This window comes from Colobus angolensis, unplaced genomic scaffold (assembly GCF_000951035.1).
Source record: "Colobus angolensis palliatus isolate OR3802 unplaced genomic scaffold, Cang.pa_1.0 Scaffold317, whole genome shotgun sequence".
Lineage (NCBI taxonomy): Eukaryota > Metazoa > Chordata > Mammalia > Primates > Cercopithecidae > Colobus > Colobus angolensis.
Genome location: NW_012116455.1, coordinates 720473 through 743742, shown reverse-complemented (window position 1 = coordinate 743742; position 23270 = coordinate 720473). Strand labels below are relative to the sequence as shown.

The following is a 23270-nucleotide window of genomic DNA, read 5'->3' as shown; positions in this document are numbered from 1 at the left end:
TAAGACAGAAGGGAAAATCTGGTTGCTGTTATTCCATTACGGCTGGAAGAAGTTCCAAAACCTGATTTTTTTTTTTTTTCTTTTTGAGAAGGTATCTTACTCTATCACCCAAGCAGGAGTACAATGGCATGATCTCGGCTCACTGTAACCTTTGCCTCCCAGGTTCAAGAAATTCTCTTGCCTCAGCCCCCCAAGTAGCTGAGATTACAGCCACATCGCATGATGCCCAGCTAATTTTTATATTTTTGGTAGAAATGGGGTTTCACCATGTTGGCTAGGCTGGCCTCGAACTCCTGGCCTCAAGTGATCTGCCCGCCTCAACCTCCCAAAGTGCTGGAATTACAGGTGTGAGCCACTGCACCCGGCAAAAACCTAATTCTTAAAATGGACAGTTGAACGCTTGGGATTGGCATTCAAGGGGCTTCAATTACAGGGAAGTAAAGAAGGGCCAGGAACATTGTTTGTTGCTCTTTATATCAAATGAGAATTTAAGATTCAACCATCCATCCAGATATAACGTTCAGAAGTCTGAACAGCAGGGAATATAGATAGAACTCAAACATGTCTAATGTATGATAGAGACTAAATATGTCCTGAGTACCCCAACTGAGAAACCATAACAAATCATCACAAATTTAGCAGCTTTAAACACCACAAATTTTATTATCTCACAGTTCTCCAGGTCAGAAATCCAAGTACAGCATGGCTTGACTTATTCCTTGGCTTGGTTTCTCAAAAGACTACAATTAAGGTGTTAGCAGGGTTGTGTTTCCTTCTGAAGGTTCTAGGAGAGAATCTTTTTCTAGGCTCATTCAGGTTGTCAGCAGAATTTAGTTCTATGTAGCAGAAGCATATAAGCCCCACTTGGTTTTCCGGCTGTCAATCATAGGTCATTCTCAGCTTCTAGCGGCTGCCAGTGTTCCCTAGCTCATGGCTCCCTTCAAAGACAGCAGTGGCACGTTGTGTCTTTCGTGTTTTGGATCTCTCTGACTCTGCTTCTTCTGCTTCATTTCTTTTGCTGTATGTCTTCTCACTCTAGTTGGGAAAACGTGTCACTTTTAAGTGCTCAAGTGATTAGATTTGGCTGACTCACATAACCCAGAATAATCTCCCTATATCAAAGTCGACAGTCTTGAGTCCATTTGCAAAGTCCATTTAACATAACACATTCTCAGGATCCAGGCATTGGGGCATAGACCCCTCTCTGGGCATTGGAGGGAGTGGTGGTAGAATTATTTTGTCCACCACATCAGTGTACAGGCTAAAATCCCCATCTTATCCTTGACCTTTATACCCCATGGAGACAAACGAATAAACAACCATGGTATCCCTGGGAGACCTTTGACTTTTTTACCCTTGCACGGTTATATGGTTTCATTTTGGAGACTGGAAAATATGTAGATACCAAATATCATCACAGAATATCAGAGGTGGAAGGAATGTTGTCAATCTTCTAGTCTAGCTCTGCTTTACAGATGAAGAAATTCATGTCCAGAGACAGAAAGGTTCTTTGAAGAGTTAATAGAGCTGAACATTTATTCTGGATCTCCAAATCTTTGCTAGTATATGGTTTTATTAATTACATAACTATGGGCATTTACCTACCCTCTCTAAACTTGTTTACTCATTATTCATATAAAATTAAGAATAACAGTACTTTTTAAAGGCGTTTTAAGAATTAAAGGAAATAAATATATGTAAAGAAAGCATTGGCATTTAGTAAGTACTGAAAATACTAGCTATTATTATCGTTGTTAATATTATATTCTTATTCTAAACATCAAGGCTGCATCAACAGATAGGCTCCTTCTTTTGACTGAATTGATTGGTTAACTTAATAATTTAGTCACAGCAGTTGTGAATTTGAGGTTTTATGTTACATTACCACCTTTTCCAACATGATGCTTTCTGCTTGACTGATTTGAACATTTAGATGGGTGAGAAAATCTATGCTACCATGACTGAACTTTTATTTTAAGGTGATAAAGTACATATTATAATATTTATTTTCCATTTTAATAAATCTGGTAATTCATTCATTCATAAAACAAATGTTTATTGAGTGTCAATTATTGGTCAGGCAGTGAACAAACAGTCATGATTCTTGCTCACTCAGAGCTTATTCACCAGGGAGAAACTGGTAGTCAATGAATAAACAAACACAAAAACAAATATTACTTTAAATTCTTTGAAGGAAAATAATAGGATGCTACAAGAGATTTAATTTAAAAACACCTATACTAGATTAGTGGTCAGAAGGCTTCTCTAAGATATAATATTCAAGCTGAGACACAAAGAATGAGAAGGAATAAGCCACGTAGAGAATGTTCATGTGTTTGGCGATGGAGAGGGAAATAAATACATACATTTGAAATATACTTGAGACAGAGAATCAACAGGATTTGCTGAGAAATTAGATATGGGCAGGGGATGAAGGAAGGAAGGACTCAAAGATGACTCCCGGGTTTCTGACCAGGAGTTAGGGAATATTGTGAGAAGGAAGTTTAGAGGCAGTAGTTAATTTTATCAACCACTTGTAGTGTTATTTGCATCCTCATGATATTCAGCTATTTTAATTTTTAGTTTCAGGGGAAATTTTATCTAAAAGTATGGATAAAATATACTTCCTTACAGAATTCCTGTAAAAATATGTTTTAAAAATGTAATTATAAAACAAAAAAAAAAGCAGATACAACTGTAAAGATAGACCATAGTACTTATTTCATGAGAAATATGTGAATTTAATTATATACCAGTTGCTTAAAAGTGGATCTGGTAAAGTTGGTGAAAAAGAATTAGAGAAGGCAAGTCCATAAATAGAAAATAACGTCATATTCTTATCATAAACAGCTTTTGAGTCAATCTGAAGAAATATGTGGGGGAAATAACATTTTTAAAGGGAAACTTGAAATGGGAGCAGTGGCATAATGGGGAGAATGTATGTTGTAGATTAACCATGTTCACTGCTCTCTTGCATATTACTTATTTAATCCAAACAAAGCCTCTGTAATCCAAACATTCCATATTACACATGGTCAAACTGAGGCATATAGAAGCTAAATAACTTGCTCAAGATCAAAGTTGACAAGTGACAAAGGCATGATTTAAACCTAGGTCTGTCAAACTCCCAAACCCAGTTGCTTACACCAGGGATTGGTAAACTTTTTCTGTAAAAGAAGATAAAGTAAATACTTTAGACTTTTGGGGGTCATATGTTCTCTTTATCAGCTACTCAATTCGGCTATTGTAGCATGAAAGCAGTTATAGACAATACATAAATGAAAGGGTGTGGCTGTGTTCCAATAAAACTTTGTTTATAAAAATAGGTGGAGTGCTGGATTTTACTGCTGAACAGTGGTTTACACTAAGGAAAAAAGACAGCTTAGCGACCAGTGGTTTACACTAAGGAAAAAAGACAGTTTAGCAGTTTCTAAAGAAAATTGGAGGCTGGGCGCCGTAGCTCAAGCCTGTAATCCCAGCACTTTGGGAGGCCGAGACGGGCGGCTCACGAGGTCAGGAGATCGAGACCATCCTGGCTAACCCGGTGAAACCCCATCTCTACTAAAAAATACAAAAAACTAGCCGGTCGAGGTGAAGGGCGCCTGTAGTCCCAGCTACTCGGGAGGCTGAGGCAGGAGAATGGCGTAAACTCAGGAGGCGGAGCTTGCAGTCAGCTGAGATCGGGCCACTGCACTTCAGCCTGGGCGACAGAGAGAGACTCCATCTCAAAAAAAAGAAAAAGAAAAAGAAAAAGAAAATTAGAAAGCTAAGATACACAAAGCTTCATTTAAGGACAATCCACCAAGAAAATAATTTCAGATGCAATTGAATGAGCTCTCAAGATTCCTAGAATTTGGGATTGTTACATCACAGTCTAGCATATGTTTGTTGTTTCTGGTAAGGAGGGGGAAGAGATGAGTTAAATTTTTTAAATAATCCAGAAATATCATTCTACTCAGTTCCAAATTTGTCTTTCTCCCAACCTTTACTGGAGCTACTTACTGGGAAACTGAATAGTGTAAGCTTGACGTTTTCCTTTGTATTCTCTTTATTTGTTCTCTGAGAGATAGAACTAGCCACTGGCAGCACAAAGGAAAGAACAGCAAAGACGAAGAGACGGATGCTCAAAGATTTTAGAGCGTATAGGATGAAGTCACTTCTGACGCTTCTAGAGTGGTGTTCTGTCATAATTAACCCAAAGATCAGAAGTTTCTTACACAAAATGGGATGCTCGGTGTATTTGTTTTCTATTGCTACCATAACCAATTACCACAAACTTAGCAGTTTAAACAACCATTAATTATCTCAACATTCTGTGGGTCAGAAGGTCAGGTGTGTCATGGCTCAGCTGGGTGCTCTGCTGAAAACAAGGTGTCAGCTGGGTAGGATAGAGGGAGACTTTGCAGAAGATTCTACTTCCAAGTTTATTCAAGTTCCTGACAAAATTTAGTTTCTTCTGATTGTAGGGCCAAGGTTACCTTTTCTTTAACAGTGGCCCCCTTCATCTTCACATCAACAATGACATGCCAAATCCTACTTGTGATCTGAATCTCTGACTTTATCTTCAGCCCAAGAAAGAGTTCTGCTTTTAAGGGCTCATGTGATTATCCCTTAAAAGGGCCAGTCACGGAGTTCAAGAACAGCCTGGCCAACATGGTGAAACCTCATCTCTACTAAAAATACAAAAATTAGCCAGGTCTGGTGGCACATGCCTGTAATCCCAGCTACTCGGTAGGCTGAGGCAGGAGAATTGCTTGAACCTGGGAGGCGGAGGTTGCAGTGAGCCTAGATCGTGCCACTGCACTCTAGCTTGGGCAACAGAGCGAGACTCCATCTCACACACACACACACACACACAAAAAGCCAGTCAAATGAGCCAAGATAATCTCTGTATTTTAAAGTCATGTGAGTAGTAACTTGAGTTACATCTGCAATTTCTTTCTGTCATGTAATGCCATTTATTTATTTGAATAACAAGAGAGGGTAAAGATCATTGAGGCTACCACACACTTGGTAAGGTAGAATTTGGTATTGTGACTTTTCTCACGGAAGAGAGAAGCTGGGAGAAAAAGTGTGGGGCTCTGGTATAATTCACCAACTGTTGTTTTTGCAACATCAGTGCTGACTAGATTTCCTTCCTTACATCGGAAAAAAAGTTTTCTAGAGAGCATATGGACTAAGGAGAGAGAAAAATTCCTTGGCTAAGAGACTTTATATACTGGTGGGGGTAAAGAGCCGGCAAACAAGCTAATAGACAATAGTGATATGCATGACAAGAAGACGGGGCAGAGAATCAAGGGAATGAGGGGGAATACAAAACCCTATTCTCAGAGTCAAGCCACACAATCCAGAAGAGATGTCATCTAATCTGAGAACTAAAGGATGAGTAAAAAGTTAATCAGCTCTCCTGATGTCTGTCATCATATCACATTATTATTTTATTTATCTCCCAATATTCATTTCAGCTGAGAAAGAATTCAAAGAAGTAGAAAATCAAATAGTTGTCACGGAATTCATCTTTTGAAATTTTTCCAAGCACCCTGCATTACAAAGGCTTTTCTTCTTGTTCTCCTTGGTCATTTACCTGATATCTCTTCTGGGAAATGCAGTCAGGGTCAGTCCTGCCTTCTATACTCCAGTGGGTTATTTTCTTAGCCACTTGAGCTTCCTGGGTATCTGCTACATGTCTACCACCATCTTGGTCATGCTGGTGAACTTCTTCCAGGAGAGTAAGACCATCTCGTGTGAGGGCTGCTTTCCCAGATCTTCTTCCTTGCGTCATGAGCCAGCACTGAGGGGGTTTTGCTGGCTGCCGTAGCTCATGACCACTGTGTGGCTATTTGCCACCCTCTTCAATATAAGCTCCTAATGAGTGGAAAATTCTGTGTATGTTTGGTGACTGGGTTTTGGATGCGTGGGCTGGTCAATTCTGGGACACACATACAACACTGACAGCCACACTCACTGTGTGAACTAAACTCCATCAGCCACTTTCTCTGTACCATCCCATTGCTCCTGGAGCTCTCCTGCTCAGACACCTCTGTCAGTGAGTCTGTGCTCCACGTGGCAAGGGCTATCACTGGCCTGAGCCCCTGCCTGTTTACTGCAATGTCCTACGTACTCATCATCTCTACCATCATTAGGATTCCCTCTGCTCAGGACAGGAGCAAGACCTGCTCTACCTGTGCCTCACACCTCACCATGGTGGTGGTCTTCTTTGGAACAGACCACTTCAACTATGACAGGCCCAGAGAAGGGTGCTTCCTGGACACAGACATCCTGGTCTTTGTGCTCTTTTGTGTTGTGACCCCAGTGTTGAACTCCATCGCCTACAGCCTGAGAAACAAGGAGATCAAGGGTGCAGTGAGGAGATGGACAGGAAAACATGAATTCTCTAGTGAGGTTGGTGACTAGATAATGTTTCCCATTCTGGAAAATTTCTTAATTAGAGAAAAACATGAACATTCCAGTGACTATTATAAGAGATTGCACTCCGTATAGCATCTCTTGACAATTTTGGTGCCCCATCCCACCAGGACAAACAATTGTATCTGTGCTGAGAATTTCACACATTGCGATCTCATGTGCATTGTGTTCTCTCCAATGAACTGATATTTTAGAACATTTCATCATCCCCAAAAGAAGCCCCATACCCATTAGCAACCACTAATCATTTTCCCTGAAAACCTCCAACTTTAGGCGACTGTATTTCTTAAGAGTCAAGTGAAGCAGTGGGAGTGGAGAATGAACAGAGAAATCTCTAACTGGTTGTGATCAATTAGTTATAAACACCACTGCAATTGGAACAGCCATTAGGCAACTATTAATCTACATGTCTCATGGATTTGCCTGTTCTGAACATTTAACATAAATGGAAATATACAATGTGGTGTCTTTTTTAAGACTGGCTTCTTTCACTTAGCATAGTGTTTTCAAGTTTCACCCATGTAGCAACATGTTACCAGTACTTCATTCCTTTTCATGCCAAATAGGATTTCATTGTATGAGTATACCAAATTTTATTTGTCTGTTCACCAGTTAACGGGCAAATAAAAACATGTACAATATTTTACCAAACAATTTTTTGTTTGAGACAGAGTCTCGCTCAGTTGCCAGGCTGGAGTGCAGTGGCATGATCTCGGCTCACTGAAACCTCTGCCTCCAAGATTCAAGTGATTCTCCTGCCTCAGCCTCCCGCATAGCTGGGACTACAGGCACACACCACCACACCTGGCTAATTTTTTGTATTTTTAGTAGAGACAGAGTTTCACCATGTTGGCCAGGAAGGCCTCGAACTCCTGGCCTTAGGTGTTCCATCTACCTTGGCCTCCCAAAGTGCTGGAATGACAGCTATGAGCCACTGTGTCCAGCCATCATATGCTTTTAAGGGGTAGATATATCCTGACACTGGGCACAGTTCTTCTCAACTGTGAGAAATAAATAAACTACTGGTAAATAAAGTTACCATACATTTATTTATGGTAAATAAATAAACTACTTACCACGAAGTCTCACTGAAAGGCTTGGATTTCTGGTTTTGGGGGTGGGGCTTGTGCTCCCCCCATTACTATGGAAAGAATATTCTTTGGTACAACTGGCTATTGACCTCCATGCATCATGAGGGGGACCTGCCATTCCAGGAGCTGCCTACAGCATAGTCATTGCCTAATGCAAAAATCACTCCACAATTCATTCTTTTAGGGCCATGTATAAACACTTGTGGACTGTCCTTTTGGGAGTTGGTGTTTCCACTTTTCAGATATTATGAATAATGTTGCTAAGAACAATTGTGTACAAGTTGTTAGTGAACTTATATCATCATTTCTTTGGGGTATGTAACTGGGAGTTGAATTGCTGGGTCATACGGCAACTTACAATTTTTTCACATCCTCATCAACATTTGGTATCTGTCTCTTTCGTGATAGCTATCCTAGTGAAGAAAGTGGTATCTCGTTGGTTTGATTTGTATTTCCTGGATAGCTGATGATTCTAAGGCCTTCAATAGGCACCATCTTTGGGCTTCTTCACATCTGGAAAAACCCATGTTGCTAAAGGATTTTTGAGCTTTAGACACATAACTCTTAACATTGTGTAATGTTTTTAATTTTGGTGCAGGAAAATACTGCAAGATTTTCAGGCTTATACTTTCTCCACATCTGGGCCCTGCAGAGCTGTTTGATGGCTCTGCCTTTTTCCCCTTCAGAACTCCACAACAAGCAATGCCATCAGCAGGTCATGAGCAATGGCAGGACCAGAAATCAGGGGCAACAAATGTCTAAGGGGTGCTGGTGGGAAAGAAGGGAAGCACTGCATGCAGGGGGCAGCCCTAACTAGGAACCACTTGGAGCTGAGACAGCAGACATGTTGCAGTACTGTGGCTCCAGATACATGTACCTCCAGTGGGGCATGCGGCATGAAGTGGCTAGGTCCAAGCAAAGCCCATGGCCATGGCCACCAGAACAAACAGAGAAAACTCCCTCATGTGTTGTAAAATCCAACCAAATAAACCCACATCCCTGCATACCCCTTCACTCACTAACAAGGAGGAGGACAAGGCTGTCTTTCAGGCTTTAACCTCCACAACGCCTGACAACAAATCCAGTGCCAAACTCCATTCACAAATGTCCCCAAAGAGACAGAAAGCTGATCTCCTCACTGTGTGCTGGGAAAAGATGATTGCCACGACTTTAATGAATCCGAGAAAGAATTAACTGTTCTTCATTTCTACACTTTCTAATCAAGCTGTTGCCCTTGAGTTGTGTTTGTACTTGGAGGAGTCCCAGAACATCTGCTTAGAGAGAGATTAGATGGATATTCCCCAAGGACAGTCCATATGCATTTATACATGGCCATCCTAGAAGAAGGAATCATGGAGTGATCAAAGAAGATTTTTGGTTCCTGCGTTAGGCAATGACCATGCCATAGGCAGCTCCTGGAATGGTAGGTCCCCCTCATGATGCATGGAGTTCAACAGCCAGTTGTACCAAAGAGTTTTCTTTCCCATAGTAGTGTGGGGAGCACAAGCCCCACCCCCAAAGGCAGAAATCAAAGCCTTTCAGTGAGGCTCAGGGGTAATAGTTTATTATCATAAATAAATGTATGGTAATTTAATTTACCAATCATTTATTTATTTCTCACAATTGAGAAAAACTGTATCCAGTATCAGAATATAGCTACCCCTTAAATGCATAAGATATTGTACATATTTTTATTACCATTTTCATGACATTTATGCAGTGACATAGGCTTAACATAATTTCCTGCATTATTCATGTCTGAAGTAGTAATAATAAAACCAGAGTTGAAATGACCTTAGAGATATCTACTTGAAAGCCTGGTGGGTGCCGGAATTCCTCAAGCAATATGAATGGAAAATATGTTTATGGTTCATAATATGCAGTATAATATAAAGTATTACTCCTACTCTAATTTTGACAAGCAGGATAGTCGCAATAACTTTCAGGAAAAAAGCACAGGGTTACATTTCTCCTTTGATACACTGTAGTATGACAGCAGGGGCACACAAAAATTTGTTTAAAGAAAATGTAATTAAATTTTCCTAACACTTTTATTTGGACACTTTTGTTCACTCTACCAGTTCTTATCTTCATGTTGTGACACCCCAGTGCTTGCCAGGTGTGTTACAAGCCACTTCGCAATAATCAAGCTGTGGAGTTTGTGAATGATTTACTTCTCTCACAATTCCATAGATATATATAGATATATAAAGTATATATCTATATCTATGTATATCTATATATACTTTAAGTTCTAGGGTATATCTCCTAATGCTATCCCTCCTCCCTCTCTCCACCCCACAACAAGCCCCAGTGTGTGATGTTCCCCAACCTGTGTCCCAGTGTTCTCATTGTTCAATTCCCACCTATGAGTGAGAATATGCAGTGTTTAGTTTTCTGTCCTTGCGATAGTTTGCTCAGAATGATGGTTTCCAGCTTCATGCATGTCCCTATAAAGGACACGAACTCATCCTTTTTTATGGCTGCATAGTATTCCATGGTGTATATGTCTCACAATCTATTTTAAAAGAAGCCTTGAGGTTATTCTTAAATAATTTTATTCCCAATCATTTGCCTTAGAGATTACTGATTGATTAGGAAAGAAGCAGGGTTGCTGCTCTCTGGTTGGGAATGGAGCAGAATGTGCCATGTGTTCTCCATCAGAACCATCGTTCTTACAGGGCCATGGTGCAACACATATGCCCCAACAGGCTCATCTTTTCCTCAGGTCTCTAAGATGTTTGCACCAGAACTGCTGAACAGAAATGCCCTTCAGAGGCCAGCTGAGATGTTCCTTCTTAATCTTTTTTCTCTGTAGGTCTGACTAAAGTGGTGGATTATTTTATATCTTTCCTGTTCCCCTGACTTCCACCTGATTGTTCGTGAACAGTGTTTGTGCCTCAAACTTTGGGTCTCTATTCAGCTTCAGTAGACAGGGAGTTTGGATGCCATTAGGAGTATCAGGCTCTGTGATGCCAGGGTCAAGGCCCTGAGGCACCTCTCATAGGTAGGGGCATTGGAGGCCAGTCCTTCTTCACTCTGACATACATGTTCATGAGAGGGGGCTCAGAATTTGACAGTGGCTCTATGCTGTCAAGGTCATAGGCTGGGGAAGAAGTGCAATTTTCTATAAACCCCTATAGAGTTACCCTCTTCTCCAAGCTGAGACTAAGTACACAGGTTAAGAAATGCCAGTCTATGTCATGGTTGAGGCAGAGGCAGATGTTGAGAAATCCGTGCCTGATAAACACTACATACTATGATGCTGGGGCTCCCTTGGGGTAGGGGCAATTGGTGGAAAAATAAAATAGCTGATCATTTAAATCATTTTTATAATTATAAATCCAAGAACTTGGTTTAACTGATCTTATGAGTAACTTCTCTTCATAGTTGGTGGCTTTTTTGTTGCTAATTTGTTTAACTTTTAGGAAATTAAAAAGTTGTAGATATTTCCCTGATTTGCTCCCCTTTTTTTATTTCTTATTCCACAAAACATTTTTTGCAGGACAGTGGACTGGAAAAATTATGTTCTAAATGTCAGACGGACAGGATTAAATTCCAGCCTCTTGTAATTGTAGTTGTACAGCCTTAAGCATCAAATTCCTCACTTGCTAACCCTAATAAAATCTATAAGATTATGACAGATATATGAGATAATGTGTTCAAAGCAGCCAGCATAGTGTCTGGTATATCATATTACTCAATAAACAGTAGCTACCGTTATACTTGGGCTATTGTTATCATCAATCACAGGGCTTTTGAAGAGGGCTATGAAAGGATGGAAAGAATGTTGGAAGTGTTGGTGAAGCTGGCTTTTTTTATTTGCTTAGTCATAAATGCATGTAAACGAAGTACTGAATGGACATACACCAAACCGTGAATAGTGGTGCTGGGCAGATTTTGGTATGATGGTGAAGATATTTCATTTTCATTTGATATGTCTTTGACTCAGATAAATGTTTCAGTGAGTATGTGCTATTTAAAAATGTTTAAACCCCACAATAATTTCCATTTTAAAAATATGAGGGAACTTCCCTATATATTTCTTTATAACTTCCTGTGAATCTATAAGTATTTCAAAATTAATTTCCTAAAATGTAAATGATAAATAAAATGTTGAATCTATCTATCTGTGACAGACCAAGTAGGCTTGTGCGTGTGTGTGTGTGTGTGTGTGTCAGAGTCTCACTTTGTCACCCTGGCATGATCTTGGCTCACTGCAGCTTCAGCCTCTCCAGTTCAAGAAATTCTCATGCCTCAGCCTCCTGAGTAGCTGGGATGACAGACGCCCACCACCATGCTCGGCTGATTTTTGTATTTTTAGTAGAGACGGTGTTTCACCATATTGACCAGGCTCGTCTCGAACTTCTGGCCTCAAGTGATCTGCCCACCTCGACCTCCCAAAGCCAAGTAGGCTTTTAGTCAAGTGAAATATTTACCATTCCAGAAGATGTTCATAGATACTAAAAGGGGATTTTCTCAACTTGGATGAATACTAAGGAGTACATTTATATGTTAGGTTTGATCCAATCATGAAATTTTCATGATCTTAATAATGCCAAGTTTTTGCCTGTGTAATGACATGGATAGAACAATGGAATCTCAGGGCTGAAAAATAAATGGTAAGAATTAACTCACTTGAGACTGGAGTCAGTCTTTTTTTATAGGTGATCTAGCTAACATTTGAACATCTGCAGTAATGGAATCCCATTACTCTCTCAATATTGTAAAATGCTTGCTTATCTAGCTTACATTCAGTTAGTGAACCAGAAGTTTCAAGGCTAAAAAAGACAAAGGAAGAATAGATACCAGGCCAATTAAGCCCAAGGGAAATTTCAGTTCAAGTTGATTTTTGACAAATTGGCCAAGTGAATTTCCAAGAAATACTTGGAATGAAACAAGTATGTAGAGTGTTGAGCAGGTAACCTGATATTCATATATCAGGAAGGGGGTGGTGGTATTACTCAGTGGTCAAAATCAAGGCTCTGAATTTAGGCTACCAGTGCATCCTCTTAAAGCCTCAGTTTTCTTAGGTCTAATAACAGTATTTACCCTATTAAGTTGCTTTGAGAATGAATGGGGCAATCCATGAAGAGTTCCTGGCACATACATCATTTTCAACAAGTATTAAATAGGAGGCACAGTGATGGCATTAGCAACATGCGCAGGTGGATAGGAGAACATAGTGCCCTACTTTTAGGCAGCCTTGACTGTGTAATCACAAATTTTGTAGGAAGTTTTCCAAAGCTGAATGGGTGAAAGCAAGGCAAACCTTAACATCATTACTATGGACTGTTTGAGATGAAAGGGACCTCCGTCCATCTTACCTCATGGAAATGCTCTTGATTTGCACACACATCAATGTTTGAGAAATACACATCTATTTGATGACCTCTGAATATTTCATGTGGTCCTTCATGCCCATATGATGTGGAAGTGTACAAACAGTAACCTGGGGCAAAGTGAAAATAGCTTATATTCCACAGCCACAAGTTAACTTTGCCACAAACACCTCAAATCTTCTGGACTTGCTATTAGAAAAATTCTCCTGAATGCTATTATTAATTGTTGAGAGAGAGAGAGAGAGAAAGTGTTTGTGTGTATGTGTGCCTGTGTGTGTGTCCATGTTTTAAGTATATAGGCAATTTACTAGGCAACATGAAAATTAGATTTAAAAATTTTAATTATTGCTTTGTATTATTGAAATCAAGTAAGAATACATACGTGGTTTTTCTTATGTGTTCCCAGGATCTTCATAATTACATCAACTACCCTGGTTTATTTTATGTCCATCCTGTTTCCTTTAAGAGAATAAATTACTAAGATTAGTCAACAAAACATTCCATAAGGGTTAGCTTCTATTATATAATGTGTATTTCTATTTATTATTTAGTTTGAAAAATCCTGATTGAATTGAGGTGTGTAACAATGTTGTTTCTTTTCAAAGTGACTCATTGAGTTTTGTTTTGTTTTATTTTTTGATTGGATGGGTTATAATAAACTTATCTTCATCTTTAAAGAAAAACACTTCCTTTAAACTAAATTCAGCAAGAGTTCTTTCAAGCTAGACAATTTTGTGTATAGAATTAACCAAAGAAAACTTATTCTCCATCTATTTTTTTCTATGAAATCTATCCTCCCTTATCAGTGGGAAAAAAAAGATCATTACTATAAAGCAGAGGGTTTGAGATTGAGGTTGCCTATTCATATACAGTATGTATAAATCCCAAGAGGCGAATATCTAGAGTATCACATAAGCTATTATGTATAAGTGGTGCTTGTTACTGATGGATTTTGATGATGATGATGATGGTGGTGATAATTCACCATTGTTGTCCAACGCAAACAGTATAAGCATGAAAAATATGGAAAATAAAATAGACATCGCTCTTCACTTCACCCTCCTGGCCCACAAAAAGACTAGCCAATCAGAAGAAAACAGTTTATTACATTTCTTTTTCTACATAATATATATATTATATCCTATGGGTATGTTTCTCAGGAATGGGCTTCAAGTTATATTTGAAAACATGTAAAATAAGCAGTGTGTGCAGCTTCAGAAACCATTATTTTTAAAAATCCCTGAACATTTAAAAATCACTTTTACAATTTGGTTATACACAGATCAGGCCTTTTTTTTTTTTTGTGGGGCTACCTTTCATTAAGAATTTTATTTCTTTCTATGAATAAATGTAGACATCTGCCTATAAAAGAGATTGTTGTGTCTACCTTTTCCGTATCATGAGTTAAATGCATGTCACTGTGTAATTGACAGAGAAAACAAACAATAGTACACACATTACAAACAAATTTTCTGAGAAGACATGCAGATTCCCAGCCCAAATAGAATGTTGCTTTACTGTAAAGCAATGCCTACAGCTAACCTAGAGAAGTGCTGAGTATCAGCAAACCTACTTCTTGGATACATCTTACACCATACTTCCTATAAACTTTAGAGATCACAAGTCCCACTTTAGCCTTCTCTTCTGACTCCATTCTCCTTGGTGGATTCCATGTACATCTATGGCTTCAACAGACACCTTTAAGGCAATGACTCTCAAATCTTACCTAGAATAGGTATATCCTGTCTCCTGAGGACAAGTCCTGTATTTTAGACTGCCTGTTGAGACTCTCCACATGGATATCCCATAGGTACCTAACACTCAACATTACTTAAATCTCCACTATCTTCTCTCCCAAAACTGCTGCACCTCATTTATTTCTTGTTTTAATTAATGACCCCACCATCCACTCAGGCTGCCCAAACTGATTTGGTGTTCTCACCACCCATAGACTTGAATGTGCTTCAAACTTGGCTCCTTTTCCATAAACTATTGCTTTAGTGATTTTCTCCAAGCTCCAAAGTCATCTTTACGTCTCTACATCTTCAATTACAGACCATTTTACTTGATCTGGTTTTAGCTCTCAAACTACTCTCTTGAACTAAACAAAGATGTTTTAACCTGAGGAACATGGACTACAAAGGACTCATTATATGACCCCTTTGAAATGACAGATACTCCTCGACTTACAGTGGGGTTGCATCTGAACAAACCCATCAAAAGCAGTAAATACTGTAAGTCAAACATGCATTCAATATACCTAACCTACTGAACATCATAGCTTAGCCTAGCCTACCTTAAATGAGCTCAGAACACTGACCTTAGCCTACAGTTGAGTAAAATCATCTAACACAAAGCTTATTCTATAATAAACTATTGAATACCTCATGTAATTTATTGAACACTGTACTGAAAATGAAAAATAGAATGGCTGTATGTATGGGTACGCAAAGTATGGCTTCTACTGAATGCATATGGCTTTTGCGCCATCACAAAGTCAAAAAATCCTAAATCAAGCCATTATACGTCACGCACCGTCTGCACATTGAAGATTCTGTGCATGAGTACACATGCATTCCTGGATCTGTAGATTCTTATCAGTTTCTCAGAGCTGCTGATTTTCTGAAACCCAGGCATCTACCTCCATATACTCCCTGCTTCTAATCTGCCCTTACCTAAAATGTGGTTTACGGGCCATTGCTGATACTCTGCAGTAATCCGGATACATTCTCACACCAAAGTCTGGCTTCCTGCTGCCCCATGAGGGGAGGGATTATTTTCTGAAGCCCCTATTGAAGGACTACTCAGCTGGTTTTTTTTTAAGGACTTTGCTCAGAGGCCAAGCCTGACATAGCCCTCACATCTCAGTCTTATTCCCCAAAGGCAGCTGATTCTCTGCTACCTCTTCTGGGGTAGCTAATGAGCTTCTGCTTGAAGTGAGAATAATCAGGCTCTTTAGGATTAGTCATGGAGTTTGGTGGAACCACCCAGAGTTGACCTACCAGCTCTCTGCAACTAGCAGAAATCTCCAGGGACTAGGGACACAGCTGTAGGTGACGGAGTTGCCAGCAAAACTCAGAACTCTACAGTCTTCCTTCTTCTAATAGAAACACAACTCTCAGCGAAATTCACTAGGATCTTGAGACCTACTAGATGTTTTCTCCTATAAACATGAGAACAATATGAGTCTTTTGAGTTTTCTTTCCCTTGGCTGGAAAGACTCGTGCTGCCTATTTTATTTGAAATTTCTGCCACCAATATTGCATGGGATGCTGACCTGCTACCTTTTTGCTTACGGCAAAGAGTTTTCACACATGCTAACCTCCACAATAAAACACACACCCACACACACACATACATTGTGAGCACGGCTTTTCATCTGTGTTCCGGGGTTCGTAGGACCACCAACCAGGCTGACTCCCCCAAATTAATCATTATGAGGAGAATGAATTGTATTTACATATGCATGAAGGGGCAAGGTTGTAGGCAGGGAAACAATTTAAAGGCAGTTGCAATAACTCAGATAAAAGGTAATAAAGTACTGAACTATAATTCTGGTAGAGAGGAATTAGAAAGATGAGAAAAAGAGAAAAATATTTAAGAGGTCTTATAATTTATTGGACTTAGGTCTGACCAATTCTAAAATAAACATTGTGTGAAAAATGCCTCTTGCTTTTATCTTCCTCCTTATTTTATTTTTAAAAAGTGAATTCTACTTAACATACAGTAAAATGCAAAAATCTTAAGTGTACAAGCTGTTGAATTTTTACCTATATGTGCAACAATGTAACCACTACCCAAATGAAGATATAGAACATTTCTATCAGCTCAGAAAATTTCTTCAGGCTCCTTTTCAATAAATGTCATTCAGAAAGGTAATTACTATAAACCAAAAATAAAATCCTAAGTACCCAACCAACTGAACAGATACCCTCTGGGCCAAGGGGGCCCCAATAGAACCTGAAAAACTGAATTCTCAGGCATTATAGGAAGGGGGATTGGACACATCTCATTATACTCCCTCCTTTTTGGAGTTTAGGCACAACTGACCAGCATTAACATTAAGATGGAGATCACAAGACCAACAAACTAGACTCTTTATTGCAATAAGATACCAAATTCCAACCTGACTCTGGGACAGCATCATGCGACAGATAACAGACCCTGAAGGAAATCAAAATATTTTGTTCCAAAATACATTTCTTTGAAACATTTTGAAATGACCCTGCAAAGCCATCTTTTGTGGGGAAAAAAATTGCATTCTTAGAGAATCTCCATTACTGTAGCCAGGTCTTTCATGGATCTAGGAAAGATTGATTAAGAGTCTGACATCTTTTAAGGTCTGAAGAAAGACATTTGCCATCTACTCTCTCTGAATGCTGCTATCTGGAGGCTTCATCTACATAACAAGAACCGTGGTCTTCACAAACTCGCTCCCCCTTATCTTAACTCAAGCATTTCTTTCTACTGTCTTCAAGCCTTTAGACAAAACTTACCTCTTTCAACCAATTACCAATCAGAAACTCTTTGAATCCACCTACTACCTATAAGCCCCAACTTCAAGATATCCTGCCCCTTTAGGCTGAACCAGTATACCTTTCATGTATTGATTTATGATTTTACCTACAATCCCTGGCCCATGGTCACTCATATGGGCTCAGAATAAACCTCAAGTATTTTACAGAGATTGGTTTTCGCGTTAACACTACTACGCTTGCTTTATCACCAGAGATTAGTTTTGCCTATTTTTTAACTTCTTTTAAATAGAAACTACAGCACAAATTTTTTTTATGTCTAACTTCTTTCATTTAAAAGAATATATTTCAGGTTTGCTATCCAAAACACCACCAGGATGACTAAACAGTAGAAAGGAGAGCTTTATTGGTAATAATTGTTTGCAAGCTGGGAAGAGAAAGTCTCCATCATGAACTGAAGGTCTCTCTCTTCAAAGAGGGTACGGACAGGTTGGGTTTTATGCCTTCCAGGGTCTCTATCACAGATATTCAGCAGGTTTGGAAGAAAAGTTATACATATTTATGAGGAGAGTTGAGTGCATGCATAATGGATAAATATACATTTAACGTACATCCCATGTTCACTTTGGGGGCAGAGCTTTAGCATTAAAATGAGATGAAATTTGACTCTACATCAAAAGGTAAACTGTAGGCCATGAAGGTGGTTGGTGTGTAGCCTCTATAAGCTGGGTGAAACTGGCTTTGGGCCTACAATTGCTTATCAGAGAAGAATGTTTGTAAGGCCAGCCTTCTGCCCAATCAGAGCTATAGTGGTCTGGGCTATAAATCAGAGCTAATTGCTCTGATTTGTTAGAGAGTTTAGTCATAAAAACTTAGAAATTTGTGAGGCCAGCCAGGCCCAGAGCTTGACTAGTAAGGAAACTAACTTTGTTTTCCTAACCCTTGGGTCATCCTAATTGATAAAGGGGCATCTATTTTGGGGTCTTAGATCACAGATTTATCAATGTTTTCATATGTATCAATATTTTAATTTATCATATGGTATTCCCATATGTATATACCATACTTTTGTATCCATTCTCCTATTGATAAGCATACCATTGATTTCTAGTTTGTGCTATATGAAGAAATTTGTTTTAAACAGTTTTATACAAGTCATTTTCTATGGACATACACTTACTTTTCTTGGGTGTATACCTAGAAGTGGAATTTCTGAATCATAAAGTAACTATGTTTGACTGTTAGAAACTGCCAAATAATTTTCAAGAGAGGCCGAACTGATTTCCAGTTTTGACTCGTAGGTTTAGACAGCTGGAAGAATGTTGCTCCCAGCATTATAACAACAAAGCTGGACATAATGTGAATTCATGACTTTTCTTGAACCCATCAGGGAAGCGAGATTGCAAGGCAAATGACTAAATAGAAAACTGGGGAGATTAGAGGCATGTAGGGAGAAACAGGACCTAAACATTTTTTCACCTGAGGCAGTAGCCATCAGATGCCATAAAACTGGTAAGAAGACTCACAGCTTTTTTGTGAATTTAATTAATTGCTAAGGAGTGAGCAATGTCCCTGGGGGCCATAGACATAAGGTTTGCACCTTTTTGCTTTTCCACCGTGAACTCCACCAGATGCTCACAGTGAAGACCAAGAAGTATTCTGAGAAAGCTTCCCTAATGCTGCAGTGTGGGGAGGGTGGGGGAGGAGCAGTCAGTGCCAAAACTTCTCCATGACCCATTTCCCATATTTTTCCTACAGAACAAAAGCCACAATCTGCAAAGCAAAACTAGAAAGCTGTCACCTCAGGGCACTGTGGAAACTCACTGTAGCTGGGAAAGGGACAGGGACCAAAAAGTCTGACCCATCAGGGAGGGGCAGAAACGTGTGTTAGGCCCAGCGTTATAGCTGGACGAAGGGCAGGATCACTGTGAAACTCATGCCGCAAGGCCCAGTCACAGTACCTAAGACTGAAGCTTAACCCAGAACATGACAGAACACCTTCCCCCTTCTCCCTGGTAGGCAGGCTAACAAGCAATGAGTAAAATTAATAGTGGAATACATCTCAAAATATTTAGGAAAAGGGTTATTTCTGGGGTTAGTCATGTAAAGGGAAGACCCAAAGACAAGCAGGGAGTAGAAACTAAAACAAACAAACAAACAAAAACCTTTGGCAAACTTTCCTATGGCCTAAGCACAAGATACCACTGGAGAAATTTGAAGCCTATAGCGCACTGAGGATAAACACCTCAACACAAACTCCAAATTCAGCCCAACCCCTGACTAGATTAGCACATGCTCCAACATTAGAGGTCTAGAGGTCTAGTAGAAGAAGAGACATACTCATGTCCAAGCCAAAAAAGTGTTTTTACCTCATTCTCTACTGTCCTATATTACATTTCTAATTTCAGCAAAAAGTTATGAAGCACACAAAAAGGTAAGAAAATAACAGTCTGAAGAGACAAAGCAAACATCAGACTAAGATATTAAAGAGATATGAAAACTATCAGACAGGGAATTTTAAATTACTATGATTAACAGGTTCAGGAATTTGGAGGAAAATGCAAGATCGGACAGATAATTTCCGCAGAGAGATGGAAACAATGAGAAAAATCAAATGAAAATGCTAAAATAAAAAGGAATGAAGATGAACACCTTTTATGGGTTCATCAGCCGAAAAAAGAATCAGTGAACTTGAAAATATGTTAAAGAAATCATCAGACCTAAACACAAAGAAAAATAATAGTAAAAAAACAAAAAGAAAATCCCAGAGTATCAGACTATTGTACAATATCTAACATATACACAAGTTGAGTCCCAGAAGGATTATAAGAAAATACATCTCAAAAGATACAGAAAAATCACTTAACAAAATTTAACACCTATTCATGATAAAAACTCTTAGTAAAGAAGAGATAGACAGTAACTTCTTTAACTTTTAAGGAACATCTAGATCTTTGAGGAATCACCACACTGTCTTCCACAATGGTTGAGTTAATTTACACTCTCACCAATAGTGTTTGTTTTTCTCTACAGCCTCAAGAGCATCTGTTATTTTTTGACTTTTTTGTAATAGCCTTTCTGACTAGTGTGAGATGGTATCTCATTGTGGTTTTGGTTTGCATTTCTCTAATGATTAGTGATGTTGGGCCTTTTTTTCATGATTGTTGGCCACATATAAAACAGAAATACCATTTAACCCAGCAATCTCATTATTGGGTATATACCCAAAGGAATATAAATCATTCTATTATAAAGACACACGCATGCATATGTTCATTGCAGCACTATTCACAATAGCAAAGACATAAAATCAACCTAAATGCCCATCAATAACAGACCACATAAAGAAAATGTGGTCCATATTCACCATGGAATACTATGCAACCATAAAAAGAATGAGATCATGTTCTTTGCAGGAACGTGGATGGAGCTGCAGGCCATTATCCTTAGCAAACTAACACGGGAACAGAAAACCAAATACTACATGTTTTCACTTCTAAGTGGGAGCTAAATGATGAGAACACATGGACACATAGAAGGGAACAACAGACACTGGGGCCTACTGGAGAGTGGAGGGTGGGAAGATAAAGAAGATCAGGAAAAAGGAGGATCCGTACTAAAGGATACTAAGCTTAATACCTGGGTGACAAATAATCTCTACAACAAGCCCCCATGACACAAGTTTACCTATGTGTAAGTTTACCTGCAGGTGGCTTGTGCCCGTAATCCCAGCCCTTTAGGAAGCCAAGGCCGGCAGATCACCTAATGTCAGGAGTTTGAACCAGCCTGACCAACATAGTTAAACCTCATCTCTACTAAGTATACAAAAAATTAGCTGGGCACGGTGGTGTGTGCCTATAATCCCAGCTACTCAGGAGGCTAAGGCAGGAGAATCACTTGAATCCAGAAGGCAGAGGTTGCAGTGAGACAAGATTGTGCCACTGTACTCCAGCCTGGGTGACAGAGCGTGACTCCATCTCAAAATAAATAAATAAATAAATTAAATTAAATTAAATTAAATTAAAAGTTAAACTTAAAAAATAAAATAAAGAACATCTAAACAAAACTCTACAGCTAGTAAAATGGTAAAATACTGAATGCTTTCCCCCAAGATCAGGAATGAGGTAAGGATATCCTAACTGCTCCTATTTCACATTGTTTGTATTTGCATTTACCTGATGTTGATGCATCTTTTCCTAAGTTATTGGCATTTAAATATATTATTTTGAAAACTGCTTGCTCGTGTCTGTTGCAGGAGTCTGGGCAAGACAAAATGGTGACTTGGACTGGGGTATCACTAGTGATGGTGGTGAGAAATGACAGTATTTGTAAAATTTGGAAGGCAGAGTCGAAGAAAATATTTTATCCTGAAATATTTTACATGGACTACAAAATAATAGCATTGACAGCTTCAGTTTATTGAATACCTCTTAAGTACAAGGCACATTATTTTATCTCATATTACTTCTTCCAGCAACTCTGATACAGGCATGAATAAGATCAGAATATAACGAGCAAACTGAGGAACCAAGAAGTCAGCTAACTCATCCACCATCTACACCTAGTAGATGGTAGAAATAGTAACCAGTAGAAGTAGGATTTTAAAATCCACATCTATCTGATTCAAGAGCCGACTTTTTCCAACATATCACCTCCTCTCTAAGATTGAAAAAGATGAGAAAATTACAGTTCATAACAATGATTGTGAGCCTATGATAGCTTAATAGAAAGTGAGTAATTCTATCAACTTTTTTTCAAGAAATATGTAATGTTGGGCTAAGGATAAATCTTGGATTAATATAATTTAATAAGGTAACATATCCAAGTACATGTTTAATTTAAAATTTTTATACCTTTTAATCTCTGAAAAGATAAATGACCCAAGTGATTTTTAAAAATTAGTATATTTCAAAACAGACTTAAAATTGTATTCTGAAGAGATAATCGGAGATGCTCACATTTACATGTGAAATTACAGCATTCATAGGGAATGGAGACAATTTGAATGTTTAATCAAAAAGGAGATGCAATTTATTTCATATGATGAAACGCAATGCATCCCTAAGAAATGAAGCTCATAATTTTCTGTCATTTATTTTTAATTGTGGTAAAATACATATATTTATTAGTTGACCATTTATAAGTATACAATTTTATGGCATGAAATACATTCACAATATTGTATAACCATCAACTTGCGTGTTCTACGTATTTCATATAAGTGGAGTATCAATACAATATTTACCTTTCCACATCTGGCTTATTTTACTTAGCATAATGTCTTCCAGTTCTATCCATGCTGTAGTTTACATCAAAATTTCATTCCTTTTTATGGCTAAATAACAATTTGTTGTATGTATACCACATTTTGTATCTGCTGATGGACACGGGTTGTTTCTGGCAATTGCGAACAAGGATGCTATGAACCTGGATGTACAAATATCTGTTTGAGTACCTGCTTTCAATTCTTTCAGATGTATTTCTAGGAGCAGAATTGCTGGATCATATGGTAGTTCTATGTTTAATTTTTAAGGAACTGTCAAAATGTTTTCTAAAGCAGCTGCACCATCTTATATTAACACCAGCAATTCATGAGGGTTAAAATTTCTCCATGTTGTCACCAACATTTGTTATTTTCCATTTTCTTTATTATAGCCATTTCAATAAGTAAAAACTGGTATCTCATTGTGGTGTTGATTTGCATTTTCTGGATCATATGGTAGTTCTATGTTTAATTTTTGAGGAACTGTCAAAATGTTTTCTAAAGCAGCTGCACCATCTTATATTAACACCAGCAATTCATGAGGGTTAAAATTTCTCCATGTTGTTGCCAACATTTGTTATTTTCCATTTTCTTTATTATAGCCATTTCAATAAGTAAAAACTGGTATCTCATTGTAGTGTTGATTTGCATTTTCTTTTTTTTTTTTTTTTTT

General features: G+C 38.5%; 1 pseudogene; it reads left to right on the top strand.

Moving 5' to 3' along the window:
• LOC105518344 overlaps positions 1-6414 on the top strand; it is a 39164-nt pseudogene extending 32750 nt beyond the window's left edge.
• The last annotated feature ends 16856 nt before the right edge of the window (positions 6415-23270 follow it).